This window comes from Pelobates fuscus, chromosome 10, assembly GCF_036172605.1.
Source record: "Pelobates fuscus isolate aPelFus1 chromosome 10, aPelFus1.pri, whole genome shotgun sequence".
Taxonomy (NCBI): Eukaryota; Metazoa; Chordata; class Amphibia; order Anura; family Pelobatidae; genus Pelobates; species Pelobates fuscus.
In genome coordinates this window covers 124,828,834-124,841,732 of record NC_086326.1, presented here as the reverse complement: position 1 = coordinate 124,841,732, position 12,899 = coordinate 124,828,834, and positions in this window count along the sequence as shown.

The window sequence follows — 12,899 nt, the reverse complement described above, 5'->3', positions numbered from 1 at the left end:
CTATTCCTATTTCGTATAGGTCGAATTTGTGGCCACTCAGAGTAACAAACTGAAAAGTGTCAAGGATATTATCTGTGCTCTCAAAACATTTAGGAACTGATTTACTAAAGGCAAATGCTATCTTAGAGCATCCATACATTTAAAGTTAACTATATGAAATACAATAGTTTTTTTTTTGTATGAACAGCTTATTTATGTATAATTAATATAACAAAATGCATTTTTTTTATAGATTTCAAATTGTTTTAGTTTGTCATAGTTATTGTAATTTAATTAAAGATTGGCAGCAAATTATATAGCACAATATTTTATGGCTACAGAGTCTAATAAAACCTTTGACAGACAAAAGCATATCAATCTCATGCATTCGATTTTTGGTGCTCACAAGCCTATAATCTAAGGAAAAAGAAAATGCTAAAAAATATAAAGGCAGGGGGACAATAATTGAATGGACAATTTACAAGACAGGTGACATATGAGGACTATAAGAAAAAAAATGGTAAAAGACAAAAAGACTACAAGAGACAGGAAGTCAAATGGAAAAATGTTTTCCCCATGTCATGCCAAAAGCAAGAGTTCTTGTTTGATGTGTGTTTATATATGTTGAGTTGTTTTTTTTGATCTTGCACCTGGCCTAGACCATAAAACATCTAGATAGCCATCACCAGAGCTGGACACAAGGAATTTCATAGAGTGGGCAATAGACTGCCAGACCAAACCCCATCTGATTCTCCCCCCCCCCCCCCCCCCAGGGGTCTGCCCACTGAGAAACAACTAGTTTAGATATATAATGAGTGTGCTGGACTATCCAGGGAGTTCAGTTATTCATTTTTCTTTTGTCAGTAACTTCTAGGAGATCAATACCATCTAAGACTCCCACAAGAATTCTATATGGGGTAAATATATGCAAGGAATTTCTTGTGTTTTCTCCTATTTTATTTTATGTACTGTTTTGCAATGTGTTATCTGTATGTCATTTATTTCTGTATTTTGTACTCAGCACTGTGAATCTTTTTTGTCAGATTAAATGTTTACTTAATCAGCTTGTGTCTCTGTTTTCTAAGAGCTTCACCCTCCAAAGAAAAGCTCAGATAAACACGTTACCAAAAAGGGTTAATTATATGTGTTTGATCAGTAAAAGTAGAACTGTGATTCTATAATTCTCCTGTGTGTGGGGTAACCTAAGACGCCCGGGTTTAAAAGTCTTGGTGGTGGCAGTAAAGTGTGTACTAGGGGGTTAGTGTAGAAGGGATTGCAGGGGTTAATTGAGTGGTTGCTGGCACTAGCAACAGGTAACCAGGGGTCTGGTGTCATTAACCCTGTCACTTCCACACTATCCCCACTGTCTCGGCTGGGCCTATAGCCCACGCTCGTGAGACCCCATATATTATTTTACTGAATATGCTACCTAAAAGGCTTTAGGGTCATGCACGAAGTAGAATGCCAACTATGTATTTCACTGTACCTTTCTGTTAAAATGTAATTATTCTAAATTAAGAGCACCGGGGTCTTTTTTTTTTGTAAATCACATTTCTCTATACAAGGGCAAATAGCACGTAAGTACAGACTGAAAAACAAACGATTGAAACGAAAAGAATAAAAGTAATAGAAGGTCAAGAACAAGGATGAGATAAGGGGGCTTGCAGAATGCAGTGTGTGTTAGATTTACTCTGTTTGCAATTGCTGTGGATTCTCTATACAGTCACACTCTCAACTACTAGCTTTTAACAGCATGTAGGATGGTAACATGAGCTAATCCTGTACCTCTTACCAGCCTCCAATTAGTGTCCAGATTCAGTTAGATCCAACACACTAGATCAGGACAGGGACCTACCACATAAAGACCAAAAACATAAAGACACTAAAATACAGAGTCCGAGTCAAGCCAAAATCAGGGAAGCCAAAGATACAATTATAAAATTAGCATGTTATGGGCAGGATAACCAGTAAGAGAAGCTGGGTCAATACCAAAAAATGACATAGAATGTACTTAATAGCCTGAGGAACCATGAAAGGTCAACTACCTGGAGATGGACCCTGTATATTAACCACATCCAGAACTACCAATCAGTCAAACAAGTATGCACACCAGGCTGAGATATGCATATTTTGTATATGACTGCAATTTTTCTAGACTAGACACTCCACAATATTAGGAAAAACAATCAATCAATGTTAATAGCACACCCTCTATGTGCCTATCTCACCTACATGTCCCACATTCATAGCTTACAATTTTTAGAAACAATGCCACAAGTTAAATTACATTTTATTTTTACTGAATCTTGCTCTTCTGTACATGCAAACAGCTTTTTGGGGGGAATAAAAATGATTCAGAGTAAATAATTTAAGATACATTTTAAAGATGAATCATACAAGTAATCTCACAAGTATTAATACCCATTTTATGTATATTACAGGTCAAGGTCAGTGCTTATAATTTGGAAATTTTAACTTAGTGATGGTGAAGACAAAAAGCCAATTATCATGCATTTTGTGACCAATGTCTATTACAGAATAAAACATTTGCTGCAATTGATCAAGTACCCCCCTCCCCACACCCGATAAAAGCTACTACATTATTACATTACATATCAGAATAAGACAAAAGCAAACTTCTTGAGGCCTTCCTCCGTGAATCGTGCTCTCTGGTTCCTAGAAGCAATGCTCCCTGTATCCTAATTGCTGTCTCCTGGTGATCTTGCTCTCTGAATTCTGTTTTCTCCCTGAATTCTCCCTGTATCCTAATTCGCTGCCTCCTAAATGCCTTGTTTCTTGTATACTGCTTGCTGAATCCTGAAGGCTGAGTCCTAGAGGCCAACCCTTGTATTGCATGTTGTATTATTAATTTGTGTTCTTGTAACCAATATACTTGTTTTCCATTTTCCTTTGCATATTGGGCTCCTACCTATAGTGGATACTGCTGGTTTCAGCACCCCTTACTACTCAAACCTTGCCACTGAGAATAGTCACAGGCAGCAACAAATTCAGCTGCCGTTATCAAAATAACAGCATGTACTGCTTGGGTGTGTAACTTACTCTAATTCCAGGAAGACTAGGGCATTTGTGTCCCGGTTTCTCCAATATTAGTGCACTTGGACTGCATGGAGGTTATCTGTGCATTATTATGTGTTCCTGAAGGGGAAAAATTGCATGGGTAAAATCCATGCACTACAGAGGTTGAAAACATGATCTGTCATACATATATATATATACACATATGAAATCAAGAACACTGCACTTATCTGAACATGCATACATTATACGGGTGCTGATATATCCAATTGATACAACATACAAGATGCAGCACACTTAATCACTCACTAAACATCAATACAAAATGTAATTTTTTTATTGAAAACATCCGGGGGATTTAATTACAGTGTATGATAATTCATTGCACAAGTCTGCCACAACGCTAATTAATTTTTGGTAGGTTCTATTCTAGCAACCAACTGACTGTTCTTATGAGATTAACCCACTTACCTAGGAAATCCAGGGGATTTCTGCAGTGCAAGGTTAAAAAGGGTCCTGGGATAAGGCACCTGTCAAAGAGATGGATGCAAAATAAGGAAGATGTCCTGGAATCCTAAATATATATTACATATGAAACTAAGAGGGCTGCTGGGCCCAATTAAAAAAGAATTATATGGTATATAAAACGTTGGAATGTGTATCGTGAGAAAATAAAAACACGTATTATTTAATAATTATATGTATATTAAATATTTAAATACATATTTAAAAAAATGCATGTATTTTTCCCCTATTGTGTTAATGTTGTATTGCCGTGGTTTGTTAACTTTTATCATATTTTGTGATTGGAACAGAAAAACATTTTTTTATTTTGCAGATTTTGTAAAGACCCCTGTTTGCATTTTCTCACAATTTCCAATGAAAACAATAATTATCTCACACAATATGTGGATGAAGTCTGCAATTTTTCATATTTTCTCTGTAATTTTCTGCAAGAATAGACTTGAATGGTGCAACTTTGCCTCCCCTGTCATTTACATTTGCTGTACTTGGAAGGGTTTTTTGTTTTTTTCTTCTTCTTCATTATCTATGATTGTTCTTTATAGTCAGGGATGGTGGATCTAATTAAACTGTATTGTGTCATCACATTCACGGGTCTACTCGAGGATTCTGGCTATGTATGGACATTTATCTTAATATTTTCTGCCATGTTTTTCAACATTGGGGTTAATCACAGTTGAACCAAACCACACATTACATATATATTTTACCATATCAGAAAATATAAATGCGAGAAAAAATGCATGATTTGCCCTGGTTGTCCCTGTAGTCTTAATGCCTATTGACTTAAAAATTTGTATTTGCACCATGTCCACTTTGTGCTAGCTCAGTAGGCACTGTTATATCTTGCTGAGAATTACCATATTCTAAAATAAGTTGAAAACCAACACGAGCAGTAATATAACGAGCCACTGTGGTTCTAATTCAGCTTTACTAAACCATTGTTTTCATTAACCCCAAAATATCACAATCTGAATATGAAAATGTTGGCATAGAATGATCTAGTTATTTACAATTAAGTGCCCTGCTAATTAAATTAATATAGTTTTGTTTGAGAATAGAAACTGTGAACTTCAGATTAATATGACATGGGACATTATTGGTCTTTAATAAGTTGAATATGTACTACTCAATTTACATGATATACTTGATAATATTAAATGATATACAGTATGATATATTTTGATTATTATATATTATGATAACATATTTAATACAATGAACTATGGCTGAAAAGGTTTTTTTTTTTTTTTTTTTTTTTTTTTTTACTATACATTAAAGTATGTTGAATTGTATTTTTTTTTTATTATTATTATTTTTTTATATAAAATGAAGGCCAAAGTGGGCAAGTGAAAAAATAGTTGAATTGCAGAATTTTCTTATCTTACCTATTTCATAGTATAATTGAAAATCTTGTTTTATATTTTCACAAATAACATGGACAACAGCTATTCTGTTTGTTAAGTGATGTATTTAACTTTTCTGCTGTCCTATGCTCAGTTATGTTCCTACCCTTTTTCAAACATTGTCCCCTTGATGAAACCTTCACTAGGAACGTCAGTTAGAGTGTGTTTTTGAGTCTATGTGTGCTATGGCTTTATATGTAGTATGGCTTTGGGATGTAGAATGACTTTATGTGGGAAACAAATGTAGGAATGTGTACATAATTTCAGTTTGTTTCAAAAACACAATTTTTGATCTACCTTGATTTGTTTCTTTTATAAATTGTTCCAAAGGCTTATTGGAAAAAGATGTGCCTAAAAGATGATCAGACTCTTGAGGAGGAAATTACAGACCCATGACCTTAACATCTGCAGCTGAGAGAATTTATTTGAAGGATTTATAAGAGACCATATTCAGGAATTATGAACAAATGCAGGAGCAGTAATCAACACGGTTTTATGATCATGTCAATCTAACAATGTTCTTCCATGAAGAAGTTAGCATAGACATAGATCAAGGTGTTACAGCGAATATGAGCCACTTTGTGGCTAAATATTTCATACAGATCCGCACAACAACATATCGTACTAATTAAAAGGAACTGGTTTAGATAAAAATCCTCGTTTTGAGAATGAAATTTAACCTAAAGATAATCCAAAATGTTGTCAAATTAGACAAAGTAGGAATGGAATTACTCAGTGTCTTGAGTCCACCGTTCCTAAAATTGATCTCACTCTTTATTGATCTGATATATGAATATAATCTAATGTATAATTTTTTATTTGGTGAATATTTTTATCAATATCTGCTAAGAGAAGATACGGTCTCAAATGTATGAAAAACCTACACTGTTGTCATAGAGAAGGTTACCAAGGTAATACGGGGCATGAACCCAAATAAGATCAACACTTGAAAAATAGAAAAAGTGAGATTAGATCTCCAAATAAAAATTAGATGGGACCCACCTCACTGGAATGACCTCTATTGTTAAAATACCATAAATGGTAATAGACTTTATTGAAAACCAAATACACATAACATAAACAAATCCATGTAAAAAAGGTGTAAACACCATGTATAATACAAAAAAAAACACACCTGGTTAGGTCGAAATCCTCCCTGTGGCACTTGCGGGTGTGGTAGGTGTGTCGCCTGTAAGTATATCCTATGCGTCTCAAAATCAGTAACACAGTGAAGGATGGCACACCTTTAGCCTGACACATTTCTTTAATTGTAACACTGCAGGACTGGTTTATTGGCTAACCTGCAGCTGCAATTTAAAATATGTGGGCAAAACATTCCGCCTCTTTAAACAACGTATAAAGGAACATGTGAGGTCCCCAAAGAATCGCTTAGAAACTCCCGTTTAAAGACACCTCAAGGAATGCCACAGGGGCCTATCTAAGGATATAAGATTCTGTGGCCTAGAGCTGGTCAAACGGGACCAGAATTGGGGGATTTTGATAAATTCTCCGTCAAAAAGAATGTAGATGGGTTTACAAAGAAAAAACCATCAACTCTCTAGGTCTGAATGAAGGCTTCTCTTTCTCCCCCTTTATTTGATCTAACCCTATGTGAATTCTGGTATCCCTAAATATTTGGATAATTTAATTATGTATATTTGTAAATATTGCATAGCCTATCTTCTTATTTATTCTTTTTTTTTTATTCTTTATTTTCTGTTGTGCATGTTATAACAATAGGCTTGCTCAGCCACTATAGCAGTCGCAAACAGTAAAGTAACAGATATATTAAACATAGCATGGCATATGATTAGGCAGCACATTTTTAGTTTTTGTTAAGAGGGAATATAGACAGCGAGTAGACCTAGATAAGGTGTAAGCTTTTCTTACTGTCTGTTATAGGTTATGCTTTTGGTAGTGTTTAAACAGGCTTAGACAAGTCATAAATGTGTTTCAGTTTAAACAGGCTTAGGTTTATGTCTTGTTAAGTGCTTTATGTTAAACAGCGCGCAAGCATGTAGATCTACATAAGGAGAGACAGGCTGATGTATGTATGTCTGAGGTTATTGTATATGATTAGCCCTGACCGGTTTATAATTCTGTCTTGCATGGTTATCTAGCACGAATAGGTGGAGCTTGTTGCAACTATAAGAGTAAATAGACTAGTGTGCCTTAAAACATAAAACGTGGAAGAAAAAAAAAAAAAAAGAGACATCGCAGTATGATTCTAGGTTAGCAGTCCTCAGAGGTTATGCATATCAACATATCTATTATGCTGTGAGTTCCACTGTCTCGATTGTCTATAGACTAACAGCCAGTCCGTGGGCACTGTGTCTCTCCAACTGCTGTTCAAGAGCCAAACGTTGCCGGGTGTCCTTGTGAGTGTTATTCAGCGGTTAAGTCCTGTGGCCTCCGGGTGGACCAGAGTTCGCAAAGCCCGGTGCTGCTCCTCCAGGACTATGTTACTGCCCGGTCATCCTATGCCTGTTCGGGACCTGCATCTGACTGCCTCGTGCTTCTTCCGTGTATTTATATCAGCCCGCTCGCTGTCTTCATTAGTCCGCTTGTCTTGCGGGGACCGGGATGACCCCCACCGGTCCTGGGGGGGGGGGGGTTAGGAGGTCAGCTGTGGTTGCTGGGGTATGGGTCGGAGAGAGCAGCCGCCTCTCTCCGGCTCCCGCTCCCGCAGGCCTCAGATTGCTTGTCACTCTATATGCCCCGACAGGCTCCAAAAGGGTATCCCCTGAGACCTCAGTGCACCCCCAACGTGGGTAGCACACCTCGGGGGGGGGGGAGAGGCACACCTTGCCCTCTGTTTCTCTCACCCGCCAGGAGCTCTTACCCGTGCGTCTGTTCGACATGGCGATCAGACATCTAGAAGTAAATCAGATACATATATAACTGCTCTTTATATAACACTCAGTGTGGATAATGACCATATTGGTATGATCAAATTGATTTTTTCTGTGAGGAAACAAGCTGTATACTACAGAATTAAAAAAAAAAATTCACTTAGTAGATATACCCCCCTTTTTTTTCTTCATTAGTTGCTGATATATATTTATACAGTGTACTGCTTTACAGTATACTCTTCATTTAATGAGAGACCCTCTTCACCTGTTGATAAAAAGTGTCTGTACAGTGGGTCCAAACCATGTGAGGCATGAGATGACAATCTCACTATTTGTCATCCCATACTTTAAGGGCTACCCTCCCCCATGGTAAAAATATCTTTACCATCAAGTAACCCAATCTTTTGATTGCTCCCCAGGGGGATGCCTGTCTGTGATGGGATTTACCATGCAGGGATGGAAAATATGCCCTTTCTCTATACCACTTAGTAACTATATCAGAATGTAAATACACCTAATTTTGTCATGTGTGTGTGCACCTTGCTAAATACCAGGTGGAGGTGGGAGGAGAGGTTTGAACCGCCCACAGTTTACTCCCCTGTTCACGCTATTGGTTAGTTTCCGAGTGAGGGAGGAGTTTCACTTCCCTCTTCTCCCTTATAACAGACATGGTTCAGATGCCTACCAGCTTTTGAGAAAGGCGGACATTCTCGCCGAAACGCACGTCGGGCTCTATGCCGATGCAGTATTATGTTTTTTAACTTTATAAATGGGGTAGACTTTTTTTGTTTGCCATGACTCTTTAGTTTCTTAACCCTAAGTTCAAGTCAGTACTTTGGGACTTATTAGGTAGGCTGCCTTGAAGCAGCAGTGTTAGCTGGATAGTGTATATTGGCTTCCTTGAAGCAGCAGGCGTAGCTGGTTAGTGTCTATAACTGTTAATTTGCACTCTGCAGGCAGCTGGTTAGTCTAATATGTGGGGACTGAGAGCTTAGTATCACTGTGCGCAAGTTAGAAACTGTTTAAACACTGCCATACTGTTTGGCTGTTTATACAAGTTTATTTTTCCTTTGGTATCTAAGTTTCTCTTATACTCATTACAATGTATCCTTTAAGACATCGCTTCTATCCTTATCACTTGGACTATTCATATCAGCTATCCTTCTCTGCTAACACGGTCTTTTTAGATGCAGCCAAGATAAGTCATTTGTATAGACCACAGAACTTGTCACTTGGACATAGCATGTTCAGCGTCTATTTATTATAAGGCACTTTGTCACCTATAACTGAAACAGAGCATGGAACGAATGTGGATTCTATATTTTGAGCCTGACTTTGAATATATATATGAGAGATCTATCTACATATTCTGGTTTAATCCAATAGTATATACTACAGATGCTGATCTCATCTATATACATGTATATATGTATATGAGTGTTCATATCCCAGGTTTTTAAAGGTGTATTGTTATGTTTTTTATTGTCTTATACATGGTGGGTTGTGTTTACACATTTTTTTATGTGGATTTGTTCGTTATGTGTATTTCGTTTTCAATTAAGTATATTACCATTTATGATATTTTAACAATTAAGGTAATTCCAGGTGGGTCCCATCTAATTTTTCTTTGGAGACCTAACCTCACTTTCTATTTTTCATCTGCTAAGAATATTCAATAAATGAAAAATAATATGAAAATAGTCTTTAGTTTCTAAATATAGATACAAATCTACCCACTCAAATAAATACTAATTCAGCCATCTCAGTTTTACATAAATTAGCCCTAGACATGCATCAAAAAACCATGTGCACATTTCTAACAAAATAGCATATATATATATATATATATATATATATATAATAAACAATACACAAGATCCAGCGCACTCTCCTATCTACTAAACAGCAACTTCAATGTTGACAGATTATTAGTTTTTAAAAGGTTTTTTTAAAAAAAACACCTTATCTAGGCAAAAAATAATGGGGATTTAGTTACATTATATGATCATACATTGCATAAGCCTGCCACAACGTCAATGTACCCCATCTTTGGCAGGTCCTACTCTCACAGTCTAATGTCTGCTCTTGTGAGATTAACCACTTACTTCGGAAAAAAAATTCCATCTGAGGCTCTCTGCAGTACAAGGCTAAATAGGGACCTGAGATGAGGCACCTGTGACAGGGAGGGGTGCAAAACCAAGGAATTGGCTAGACTCCCAAATATATACATATGAAACATGGGGGGGGGGGGTGGCTGCACTCACCTGAACATGCTTAAATGGGGTGCTGCTGGGGGCCATATTATACAATAAACAATACACAAGATCCAGCGCACTCTCCTATCTACTAAACAGCAACTTCAATGTTGACAGATTATTAGTTTTTAAAAGTTTTTTTTTAAAAAACACCTTATCTAGGCAAAAAATAATGGGGATTTAGTTACATTATATGATCATACATATAATACATACATATAATATATATATTTACACACACACACACACACAATTTTACACATGTACACACATATACATACAATATATATAACAAGCTGAGAATTTAAATGCATAAAAATAACTCTTGTGGTATAGATAAAAAACATTTTGTTTCTTTCACAGTTCCTTTTGAATGCCTGATTTGCCTTATATCTCAGTGTGTTTGTAGGGTGCCCTAAAAATTCCGGAAAAACACATAAGCATATCCTTAATGATAACCATTGGGATGTACAATCTGCAGCATTGACTTTTGTGTTCCACAAATGTTTGTAAGTGAGTTTTCAGAAATTTGCAGCTCTGAACTGAATAATAATGAGCGTACTTGGGTACTTGAGCCACATAGCCTGCTGGCAATCTTAAGGATTTTTACTTGATATGTCCCAGCATAGGGATGGCAGCAACTCGAGCCTGTCAGCCTCTTTAATCTAATCATGCAAAGAGATTTTTATTCTAGTCTTCACGTTCTTCCATCCACATTGTAGCAGTGACAGTGGCAGTCATTGCTTGAGACAGGTTAACAGCCAATCAGATTGTTGGTCGTCATGTTGCCTATCAATGTTATTCCTTCCATCCTTTGTGGATTGCTTCTTTCATCATCCACAAGTTGTACACATGCTGATAATGTTGGAAGTTGAAGTCCACAACAGTTTTAGTTAAATATTTTTTACAATTCGTGCTGTCAGTGTGCATTGTGCTGCAAGGTGTTACATAAGACCCATGAAGTTCTAAGTAAATAGCAAAGTAATGACATTGATACCGGAGAAACTGACGGAAGCCAAGCACAGAGAGATGGACACAGGTTTCTTCAGGAAGGAAGAGATTCTTTATTCGGTTCACCGATCGGGACTCAGAGGGACTAATGTCACCAAAATACAACAAGTTCTGAGCCCCGGACAATAGTGCAGGCTCCTTATATAGGCATATAACTCCTCCCATATTAAGCTCCACCCGCACATTCTCTTAACCAATCAAAACAAATAAGAATTAACTTCCTGCTTGACCGCATGGCTTGTCCAGCACAATGGAGGAGGGGAATACTATATCCTGTATTCTCGCACATGCTCCGTACACTACTGATCGTATCTTGCCACGTGCAACCAACCGACCGATACGTCAGCATATGCACGTACACATGCCACGTGGTAATCTCGGCCTACTAAATTTATTTTTACCGAGATTCCACCACATTCCCCCCTTTGATGCCTCTTGATATTTCACAATTACTTGAGGCATCACTTAACCTTGGTTTGCATACACCTCAGGTTACCATGAACCAGACCAGACTTTTCCTATGATGTGAATCCCTCAACACTCCTCTTCCTGCATTGGTTCTCCCTGATCTAGAGCCTCATATTTATATATGGCCATTATCTGTGCTGCAGCCTTCCTTTCTGCTATATTTTCTATCAGGCTTTGCACAGACCTAACTACTAAGGGAATAAAACATGGCAGGAGCAGACACAAAATTAAAATCAGTATGACTCTGCCTACCAATGCCTTAAGCCCTCCAAACTGCTCATACCAGTTACCAAACCAACTACTTGGATTGTACCCTTTCCACACCTGAGTAGGCACATGCGCTAGTTTAACCATATGGCTAGTAAGCTCAGCTATTGCTTGCCCTTCGTCATCTATTTGAAGACAGCAATTGCTCAGGTTAAACTTCCCACATACACCTCCCTCTACTGCCAATAGGTAATCCAAGGCTAATCTATTTTGGTACACTGCTGTCCTCATCCTGGTATTATGCTTCGCTAGAAGATTGAGCGCTTGTGAGGTCTCATTAGTAATTATCTCAACCACCGCCTGTAACCTTATAATGCGGTTGAGCATATAAATTGGGGTCCTACATCCAAAAGTACCATCCTCTGCCCATGTGGCTGGCCCATAATAATCTATAATACGCTGGGGAGGCCATTCATCGTCTTCCCAAGCGCCTATCTCTATGGGCCCCCTTTTCTTTCTATGATTCACATCATATACTTTAACACCCAAAGTCTCACCTGTTTCAATAGGTAACAAGAAGAAGGATGGTTTGAGCATACCCAACACACATGCCCCTTCCCAGTCCTGTGGCAACTCCGAATAGGCCTTTTTACCACAGATCCAGTACAAATTTGCTGGGGCTTTCCAACTAGATGTGATAGATAAATCAAACCATACGTCCTTTAAATTGGCATATCTTGCAAACGGGTTAGATGGTTCTGAGACATTTGAAGCCGACCACCAAGTTGTATTCTTTGTATCATCATCATAAGCTTTTTGCCCTAGACAAGTTAACTCTCCTACAGAAGTATTAAACATCATTCCCTTACTTGCTATGCAAACATAACCTATGATGGAGGTCTTTAATCTCCACTCAGATTTACCTCTAACACTCATCTGATAATCGGCTTGTGAGGATATTAATTGTTCAACTGCCTCAGAACCGGACATTACCTCCTTTGCTTCCCAAGGCCATTGGTCTCCCATGTTAGTACCTCCACACACATAGCAGTTGGTTACATTAAGACTACCGGCAATACTTCAGCTAAATCTATGAACAGGTTTTTAGCGTTATGGGGGATCTTATTATCTATACTCATCTCTTCAGAAAACGAATGGAATAC